This window comes from Sinocyclocheilus rhinocerous, unplaced genomic scaffold (genome assembly GCF_001515625.1).
Source record: "Sinocyclocheilus rhinocerous isolate Xijiao unplaced genomic scaffold, SAMN03320098_v1.1 scaffold2057, whole genome shotgun sequence".
NCBI lineage: Eukaryota > Metazoa > Chordata > Actinopteri > Cypriniformes > Cyprinidae > Sinocyclocheilus > Sinocyclocheilus rhinocerous.
In genome coordinates this window covers 106,254-116,663 of record NW_015627250.1, presented here as the reverse complement: position 1 = coordinate 116,663, position 10,410 = coordinate 106,254, and the positions used below count along the sequence as shown (strand labels likewise).

General features: G+C 38.2%; 1 long non-coding RNA gene across 1 annotated transcript; it reads left to right on the top strand.

Moving 5' to 3' along the window:
* Positions 1-288: 288 nt before the first annotated feature.
* LOC107726073 (uncharacterized) lies at positions 289-5,518 on the top strand. The gene is made up of 4 exons (XR_001638220.1): positions 289-359; positions 1,635-1,860; positions 1,975-2,009; positions 3,865-5,518. It is a non-coding gene; the product is annotated as an uncharacterized LOC107726073 (long non-coding RNA).
* The last annotated feature ends 4,892 nt before the right edge of the window (positions 5,519-10,410 follow it).

Sequence of the window (10,410 nt, the reverse complement as noted above, 5' to 3'; positions counted from 1 at the left end):
TTTAGCATGGCACATTCTGTTTCACTGGGCCACTCCACAACGTCCCCAGTCTGCTCACATAATTGGAGAGATCCTTATGAGAGAGTGTGAAGGGCGGGGAACAAAAGCGGACCAATGACTGGGACAGTTGTTGGGGCCAGTGTTGACAGCTAGCAGAGCCGTGTGCTGTGGCCCTGTCCGCATGCAGTGTACTGCATGCAGGTGTCAGGACTTAGAGTCTAATGAGCCTTAATTAGCCCATTTGAGTAATATGTGGCTTGATTGGTCCTTCGTGCTTAAGTAAACCAGCACATGCGAAGAGTGCTGGCGGGATTCAGGGCATTTCAAGAGCACTGGTTCACTCAGGGTAGTTTGTCTAGGTATTACATTTGTATCTCTTTATTAAAGGGGTCATATGATGCTATTTTAAAGATCATTATTTTGTGTATTTGGTGTAACAGAATATGTTGACATGCTTTAATGTTCAAAAAACACATTATTTTTCAAATACTGTACATTATTGTAGGTCCTCTATGCCCCGCCTCTCTCAAACGCTTCGTTTTCAACAAAGCCCCCTCCTTTGACAAGCGCAGTCTGCTCTGATTGGCCAGCTGACCCAGTGCATTGTGATTGGCCGAACACTACAAGCACGCGTCGGAAATGTAACGCCCCTTACCATAATCGTAGCTTCAGCTTTCAAAGTAAATATCAAGACAGTTAATAATGTCGTTAGTTTTACCATCAGTTCAAGCCCGAAAGGGCAACAGAGTCGTGTGACAGACACAGTGATGATGCAGTACAGGCTGACAGGCTGTTCACTGCTTTGATGATGTGACCCTGTTCCCCTCACACACACACACACACACACGACGCGTTACTCTGCGCTGCGCAAAACTCCGCATTTGAACAGTCAATAGCAAATACTTAAACTAATAACAAAACATACTTACAGTCGCTGATTCAGAAGCGTCAGATTGTCATAGCCAAGTCAGAATTGACCTTTTTTTTTTTTTTTTAAAAATAGCGTTTGTGCACAGCCAGCCTTGTACTCTTCTAGGTTCAAAAAACTGTCGTCCATAAAATGCATTGCACAAATTCGAACATCTGGGTTGTGCTGTTCTGTTGTAAATAAATCTTAACCAATGATTCCTAACTGCATCTACTTCCGGAAGGCCAAATAAAGTGCTTTTGCTTTCGCACTGAAACACAGCGTCTCCCTGACATGGCTGCATCAACACGACTGCTGTTCCTGAAACCACGCCTTCTTTCTTTGCGTGCACATTTGGGCGGCATTATGCTAATATTTCCACATAGTGAGGTAGACATGTGGGGGCGTGTTAGAACGAGCCGTTTTAGGTAGGCGTGGCTGACTCTTAACTTTTATAACGAATATCTCTTTGGATTTGAGACTTTAGTCTTTGCAACTTTACAGATCTTCTTTATGCACCAAGAGCTTGTAACACTCCAAAGAGAAAGAAAAACTTGAAATCGCATCATATGACCCCTTTAACGTGCATATTTATTTGAAGTATTGTTGTGAAATATGTTAATGTATATGTTAAATGTATTAAAATATGGACAGCTTTGGGTTGATGAGCTGGTCTTGAGCAGGACTCTTGTATTAATGGAGCCCCGTGTCTCTCCTCTACCCCTAGTACTCACCTCTTCATTCAGCCACCACTTGACAGCGCAGACTCTTCAGAGGCCTGCCTGATGCCCATCAGCATGAGGGACTCCAGTCTTCATCCTTCATCACCGCACAAAGACATCTGGACGATTGTCAAGGACGTCACAATCTCTGTGATAGCTGACATATCCCATGGGCCATTGCAGAAAAAGGAAAGCAAAGTCACTCTTGCGTGAGCAAATACAGTATGGGTGGTGAGTGGGAACATGTATGAAGAAGTAATATCATGATGTATCTTTGAGATTAATAGTCCTTTGCGACAAAAAAACCCTTAAATCTAATAGTCGTCTTGCTTTTTGTCCTTTTAGGCTCCATTAATGCAGTTATTTTGCAGTGCTGACTGGTGGGTAGCTGCTTGTAGATATTACATGTTTCCACACTTTCAATTACAATCTTCACCGTTGCATCTACACTTTAGGGGTATAACAGCTGTTACGTTGTTTCCTAACCTTTTTTATATTCCCTCATAGCATGAAAGTATATCTTCATCAAAACCCCAAAAACATTCCATGTTAACTTCGTAGTATTTGACATAATTTGCATTTTTACATTATTATTATTATTATTATTATTTTAGTAATAATAATAATAAAACGTAATGCTGACTTATTATTATTATTATTACAACAATAATAATAATAATAATAATAATAATAATAGTCAGCATTAAGTTTTATTTATGTATTATTTCGGTAACACTTTCTACGAAGCCCATATTTATAATACATTATAAGGGTATTCTTAAGGCATTATAATGAATGCATAATACATATAACCACAAATGCGTAAGCATTATAATGTATTATAATTGTTGTTATGATTATTTATAAGATTATATAACATATTATAAGGTCTTTTTATAATGCATTATGCATTCATTATAATGCCTTAAGAATACCCTTACAATGTGTTATAAATATGGGCTTCATAGAAAGTGTTACCATTATTTCTATGTTGAAGTAGTAATACGGTTTATTTTTATATTCATATATTTTGATCTATCTATCTATCTATCTATCTATCGCGTAGTATTTACCTATATCACACCTACTAATATGCACCCTTTAGGGCTAGATGAGGTGCAAATGTTTTAGACTGATGTTAAAGGGTACAGTAGATGTGCCTTATTTTTTATGAATCAAAAGCATACAGCACAACCAGTGTAATCTGATTATCAAACAAATGAATCTTATCAGTCGGTTCTTTTTAGTGAATCAGAAACATACCGAGCTCCCACTGTAATGCAGTTCCTATCCTTATTAACTAGCTCACATCAAAATTAATATTAGCCTCACAGGGAACACTCAAATAACACTCCACACCTAACCACTTACAAGATGTAGTAAGATACTGTGCAGATCTTAAATAAACAATGTCAAGATATATAGTTAATTATAAATGTAAAAATATATTTTATATGGTGTTCATTGTGTGTTATAAATAATCATAATCTTAAAACGTATAAACACAAATGCGTAAGCATTATAATGTATTATAATTGTTGTTATGATTATTTATAAGATTATATAACATATTATAAGGTCTTTTTATAATGCATTATGCATTCATTATAATGCCTTAAGAATACCCTTACAATGTGTTATAAATATGGGCTTCATAGAAAGTGTTACCATTATTTCTATGTTGAAGTAGTAATACGGTTTATTTTTATATTCATATATTTTGATCTATCTATCTATCTATCTATCTATCTATCGCGTAGTATTTACCTATATCACACCTACTAATATGCACCCTTTAGGGCTAGATGAGGTGCAAATGTTTTAGACTGATGTTAAAGGGTACAGTAGATGTGCCTTATTTTTTATGAATCAAAAGCATACAGCACAACCAGTGTAATCTGATTATCAAACAAATGAATCTTATCAGTCGGTTCTTTTTAGTGAATCAGAAACATACCGAGCTCCCACTGTAATGCAGTTCCTATCCGAATGATTCTTATGAGTCGGTACTTTTTAGTGAATCAAACACAACTGACTAATCATCTAATGTCTGATTGTGCAAAAGAGAATGTATAGTTGAAGATACATATGTTTTCTCAGAAGTATTTTTATAAATATAAAAAAAAAAAATGTTGCCACATTTTGTTCCTTTAATATATAGATAAGACTGAATATTGAATTCATAACCTTTAAAAAGCTGATATATCCCTTTAAAGTCCCCCCCCCCCCTGACAGGGTACTGTATATGAGCTAGCCTAGGATCTACAAATATGCTCTTCTACATGATGGGGACCCTAGATAACACTTGCACAGGTGGAAGCACCAATCACAGAGATTCAGTGTTTATCTGATGAAGCATTGTTTCAATAGTCTAGTGCCCTCACACTGAGCTTTTCAGCTTCTCTCCCCTGTGTGACAGTTTTCAGGAAGAACAAGATTTGTGGCTAAAAGCTGTAGATTTACACTTCCACCTTTTATTTAGATGTTCAAATCTTCTCCCCATAGCCAACAGCATAAACTAATCCTGTATTGCGTTTCAATATAATGATATATAGAAATGGTGATTACCCTCTAATTCAATTGCTTGGTAATCAAATTGTAGTAATGGTGCTTATTTGGTACCCCAATTTATAGTTTTCCCAGAAATCATTAAGCAATTTACCCTTCAAATCTACTTTGAATATGCGTGAGCACAGACGCACACACACATACTAGTATTATGGTGTATTATATGAAGCCCCAGCTGTTTGAGATGATGATGGTAGCAGAAGGACTCTTGTGAGAGTCATGGGTAAACAGAAAGAGTCCTGGCTGTCTTCTTCTGGACACAGACGCCTTCCTGTTTGCCAGGATTGGGATAAAGATGCTGGAATCAAAAGACGGCACTGAAACATATCCAAAGTTTGAGCCACATGTGTTTACCCTTAACCTCAACAAAGCCTGCTTCCGAATGTCTGGAATATTGGCCTATCGGTACATTTTGGAACATTGTGAGGAAGGGCTAAAGTCTACAGAGCCTTTGCAATCACACTTGTTTTGTTTGTGCCATTTACTTGGTGTGTGACTGCAGCATGTCAACGGCCTAATGTAATCACTTACTTTCTGTTTGCTTTCATAAAGGGTTTTACATGCATTAAATGCTGTAATGAATCAGTTCGGTGGATAGAGTTGCTTAAGACCCTCCCATCTGGGTTTCTTTTCTAACTTTCTTAATATTGAGTCACTTTCAGGTGATTATTTGGGATGCATTTACTGCGTACAGCTGGGGAAGGTCACCTTCAGAATCAGCGTTACCTGAATAAATATCATCGTACAAGAGGAAGCTGGGTGCCGATGCCACTCTCATGCTGTGAAGAGCCCTCATAATACTACTGGCATTGTGGTTATGCATAACGTGCCATTCGGCACAATATTGGCACTGTGATTTCTCCTCGCTATAAGCCTGCCGTCCGAACTCGCCCAGCAGCCGAGGCACGGACAGTTCTCATGCTCTCTTAAAAGCTGCACATACAGGCTGAGAGTCTTCTACCGCCCAGGGCTGCGCAGCATCCACTTAGGCTCTGACAGTGGCCGATAACCCAATCTCCAGGGGGCTTGTGGCGGAGACTGATCTAACAGGCCCACGGTGATGTGTCTGTGTCCATGGTGGGCATTTCCTTTCTTTTTCTCTCTTTCTCTCATTCTGTAACTGCCAGAACAGCTGTATGTCTGTAGGAAAGCTCTGCCTTTGATATGTTTGAAGTGAAGGCGAAACCACTCATTTCTCACTAGGAGGATGAAGAGCGAGCTGAAAGGTCTCTGTCTGCACTTCATAGTGACAGAACAGTAGGAAAGAGCTTGGAGTGTGTGAATGCGTTCATGTGTGATGAAATTAGTTTGCTGTTAGGGATGAGTGGACTGCTAGTTTTACTAATGTAATGCAGAGGAAAAATCATCAGGAGTCATACTAATTATGAGCTGTAGCACTAGTTTTTGGGTGTGTGTATTTTTAAGCCATCTTTGAGTAAAACCTTTTTATATAAAAAATAATTATATATAGTTATGTACTGTACATATTTATATATAATACATCAATATGTGAGATTAAATTAATAATTTATTTAGTGCTGCAGGGATGATTCCCAGACGTTAGCATCACCCTGGTTCCCTTGACGAAAAGCCAACAGTTTTCCATTGGCTTTTGGATTCTAGCTGAAAATAGCTCTGTAACCAACAAAAGTTTTTCTTTATCAAGATAATCTATGAATTTTGAAGCCTAAATACAATCATTGCAAGCAAAAAGTGAACTAACTACACCAGAGTTTCATGCCTTCAAATTTATGACTGCTAAGAATTCAACAACCCTTTCGGTCTTTATTTAAAAAGCTTGAGTTTGAATAGTTTGCAAGATTATAAACACAACTAGCCTAGGTCTCAGACGACCTCGTCAATCCAATTTTTAGCAACTGCCTATTTCAAGGCATGTAAAAGCTTGAAAAAAAAAAGTTATGAGTGGGCTATTACTAATGCGTTGATGCGCTGGCCTGCTAAAGGACCTTATGCCAGTCATTAAACCATAAACCTCTTCAAAAAACCCATTGACTTAAGGACGATGAAACCAGAAGAATACACTACACAACATGTAAAATCTGAAAAGATTTGAAATGCCAGGCATCATACACTTACCGACTTGGTCAGTATTCAATCATTTATCACATGACTTTATGACTTTTGTTTTACATTTTTTTTTGTCTTATGAAGACCGGCTATAACTTTGTGCAGACTCATCCAGGATGTAAATCGTCCTCCCTGTACGCAAAGTATGCAAGTTGCGTAGTGTCAGTCTTGGAGAGTTTTTACTTAAACGCAGCCTGTTATGTCTTAAGTGAACATACATAGTACATTATACCTGTACCTTTGGTCTTAAAGTGACAGCAGCCTAATAAACCTGCTGCTGTCTCTGTCATTTATGTAATTTTGTTTTTTTTGAATGAATGCACTGACAGGGACCCCTGACAAAGTGTTGCTTTGGACCCCCTGTCAATGACCCCCAACCCCTTATTCTGTTCTTTTAAAGCAGTTTTTTAAAGTGAGTTGACACCGTCAGTAATACAAAAAAAAAGAAAAAAAAAAAGAAAATTACAAACAGTAGCATGCATACAATCAAAAAAGATACAAAGGAAATAAACAATTTTGCCTCCTACTATACATTGTATATACTATACATTGTTGTTCCAGCCTAAGATCTTACTAAACTAGCATGCACCAGAACCCCTTGAGTGACCTAGTGGTCTTCTTGTGCTGTGTTTGCACACTGAGGCTCTGACCCTGCTGGCATAGTGCATCATTTACCAAATATTGATGGTATTCGTGGTCCATAACTACACCACTGCTTCCCTCCTGTTCAGTTCCATACTCTGAAAAGCAAAATGTGCATACACCCTCCAAAGTTAATAAAAGACCTCACTAACCAGTGTTTTTTTTTTGTTGCTCTTGCTCCCTCTTTCACACACTAACACACATAGGCATGCATTAAATAGCTGAGTGAAACAAAAGCGGGAACCTTCACACCACTTGGCCGGCACATGTGGACAAGCCAGTGCCGACTGGCTGCTTCACTGTCACCGGCTGATAGCCAGGCTTTAATGGAAAAGATACAGCCCAGCCAAAGACTGGGAATCATTTCTACGATAAAGTTATATGTTCAGCCTTGAACAACTGAGAGATAATGTTTGGCTTCATTATAATTCCCAGTGCGTTTAAACAGACAGCCCATAATGCAAACAAAAGCAGATGAAATTTGAAAAGTATTATCAATATTGCAGATAGCGGATGCCCTTTCCAATCAGAAAAAGCATATCTCGCATAGCAAATTTATGGTTGACTAGTTCATTCATTTCTATTAGCCTGTTGTATGCTTCTCTCTTCCTCATATATATTTATGTGGAATTTATGAGAGGGCCAAACAAACTGTCATTAGATATTCCTTTAATTCACTAAGCTGGCCTGCTAAAGGTAGCTGGGTGCATTTAAAAGGCATTAGTTTGCTCTGACTGATATTTTTCTGAACTCCCTCCAAAGGGCCATTCGTCACATGCCCCGGCCATAGTCCAGCACGCTTGTTGCGTCGCTCTGCGTTTGTGTGTATGTATGTGTGTGTGACAGATAGAGACCCGTGTGTGTTTCTGTGAGCAATTCTCACTGTGGGCACCACTGCGGCTCCTTCACACGCCACTCGACGTATTCTGCGAGTCTCTTAATAGCAAGCTGCTGGAGCAAAATAATTGTCATTTTCCAGCCACTGGGCTTAAAGTCATATAACATAATGAAATGTCTAAAAAAGTGAGGGGGTGGGGGTGGTTTGTGTATATATATATATATATATATATATATATATATTTCTACGTGGTGCTCAGGGTTCGGTTCAGTGCATGGGAGGTCTGCTGAATCAAATGCTGTGCCACTTGAATAATTTACTGTGTACCTTGGAAAGTGTGTGTGCATGTGTGTATGTGTCTGTGAGTGTGTAGTGGTGTTCAAGAATGCCAGCAAGGTGAAATGTCTAAATATTGTATATGCCCACTCCAAAGTGTGTTTGTGCACGCTGTGATATATGTCCTGGGGATCTTGATACAACATTCAATACAGTCCTGCTGGACAGATTAGGCTGCTTACAGAGGAAGCTAAGGTACGGCAGGAACCGGTGATATGTGCCTCAGCACTAAGTGTTCTGGGACAGGCTGATGGGTTGATTTAAGCTGGGGTGGGAGCAAGTGGAGATAAATGTTAGTGATGCTTCTCTCTCTCTCCCCCCGTTTTTTCTACTTCAGCAGATCCATCAACTGCTATTGAGGGTAATGAGTAAGGCGTGGAGGTGAACACATTACAGAGAGCTGACCTTGCCCAGAAAAGAAAGAGCATGTTAGATGCCCCATGAAGCCTGCCCCCCTCACCTGTAACATCATCATAGGCATTGTGTTAGGTTTAGAGGTTCTTTTTTCAATGACTTTGGTAGGTTGATTTCCTGAAAAGTGTAAACAGTGTAGTGCTTTCAGAGCATGAGTAGCCTGACACATCAACATTGGCTGATACAACATTTGGCAGACCATTTTTGGGAAACCTTTTGAAAGCAATCAATATTTTTGCAAAACAATTTGCTGCTCAGAATCTGTATTTTATGTTGCAATTACATAATTGCATGAGTATATTGTTGAATCTCACAGCATTATATATAAAAAATTATATGCAGAATTATATGTATATGTATGTGTGTATATATACTGTATATATAGTACTATGTTTATCAACATTTCCAAGGCATGCTTCAACAAAAAAAAAAGCTTCATACAAATACAAAATTGTACATTACAGCATACACTAAAATAAATAATTATTTAAAAATAAATAATGATAATAGGCTAATAGTGTTAATACCATACAAAGTAGGTAATAGGATACACTCTTGCATTGTGTACCCAAATGAACACAGCAATGTCAAAATCAATAAAATGAAAAAAATAAATGAATAAATAAATAAATAAATAAAAATTAGTCCCCCCCCCCCCCTCTCAAAAAGGGAAGAGTCTTTATCTTTTCAAAATATGTAATGGTGGGTTTCCAAATTCTATAGAAGTTTTGAACATATCCTTTTTTTTTTTTTTGATATTTTCTCTAATTTTAAATGTGATATCCGGTCACATATCCGCATTGAAGTCTTAGGCACATTCTTTGACTTCCATTCCAACAATATTCTTCTCCTTGCTAATAAAGAGGCAAAAGCAATAACATTTTTCACATTGTTAGTCAAAGATACTCCATGTTCTGGTACTCCAAAAATAGCAATTTCAACACAAGGCGTAATATTCAAGTTAAAAGCATCATTTATTCTTTTGAATATAAACACCCCGTAGTTTCTCAGCTTTTGGAAGGACCAAAATATATGAATAAAGTCTCATCGTTTTTGCATCTTTCACACCTATCATCAACATTAGGACAGATTTTAGAAAGTCTAGATTCTGTGTAATGGCACAGTGAAGAGTCTTAAATTGTATCAGACTGAGGTGAGCACAAGAGGTGGATCCATTTACTCACTGTATGTGTATTTTATATATTCATACAGTACATAGCTTCATGACAAATGTAGTTCACTGGTTGCTGATTTTGACGTCTGTGTAGGTGTGTGGGTTTGGACTGAGAGGTTGTGACTCTAATGGAGACACAGGTTTATTGACAATGAAACGGTTTGGCTGTATCTGCAGTGGGCTGCCTGCTGCCTGTGATATACTGGAGCCAGAGTCTAGTCAAGGCTGACATACACCATCCAGTGCGGACAGCAGCAGCCACACACACACACACACACAGCTGCTCTGAAGCAGCATAAAATTCTAAAACACTGGCGTACACACACACACACACACACACACACATATATATATATAGACATGTACAAAGATTCGGAATAACCTGCTGGACTTCAACACTGATTCTGGGCACAAATGTCATGTTTCAGCTCAAGCTGGACAAAGTTCCATGTGTTAACTATTTCTTTGAAATATACCTTTCTTGCATGTCAAAACACATCTGTCAGCTTTTTAGAGGATCTAGACTGCTTAGTTTCAGCAAGATAGGAGAAAACAGAAAAGCTCTGTTCCCAAACCTGGTGAGCTGCCTGCATTTTAAGGCATCATAGGTGCTATCACAACTGATGTTTAATTATGCTGCCTCTTCAGATATCTTGTTTTAATCTAACGTTAGGTCATCTTTTTGTATCGCATTATAGGTTATAACTTATAAAAAAAAAAA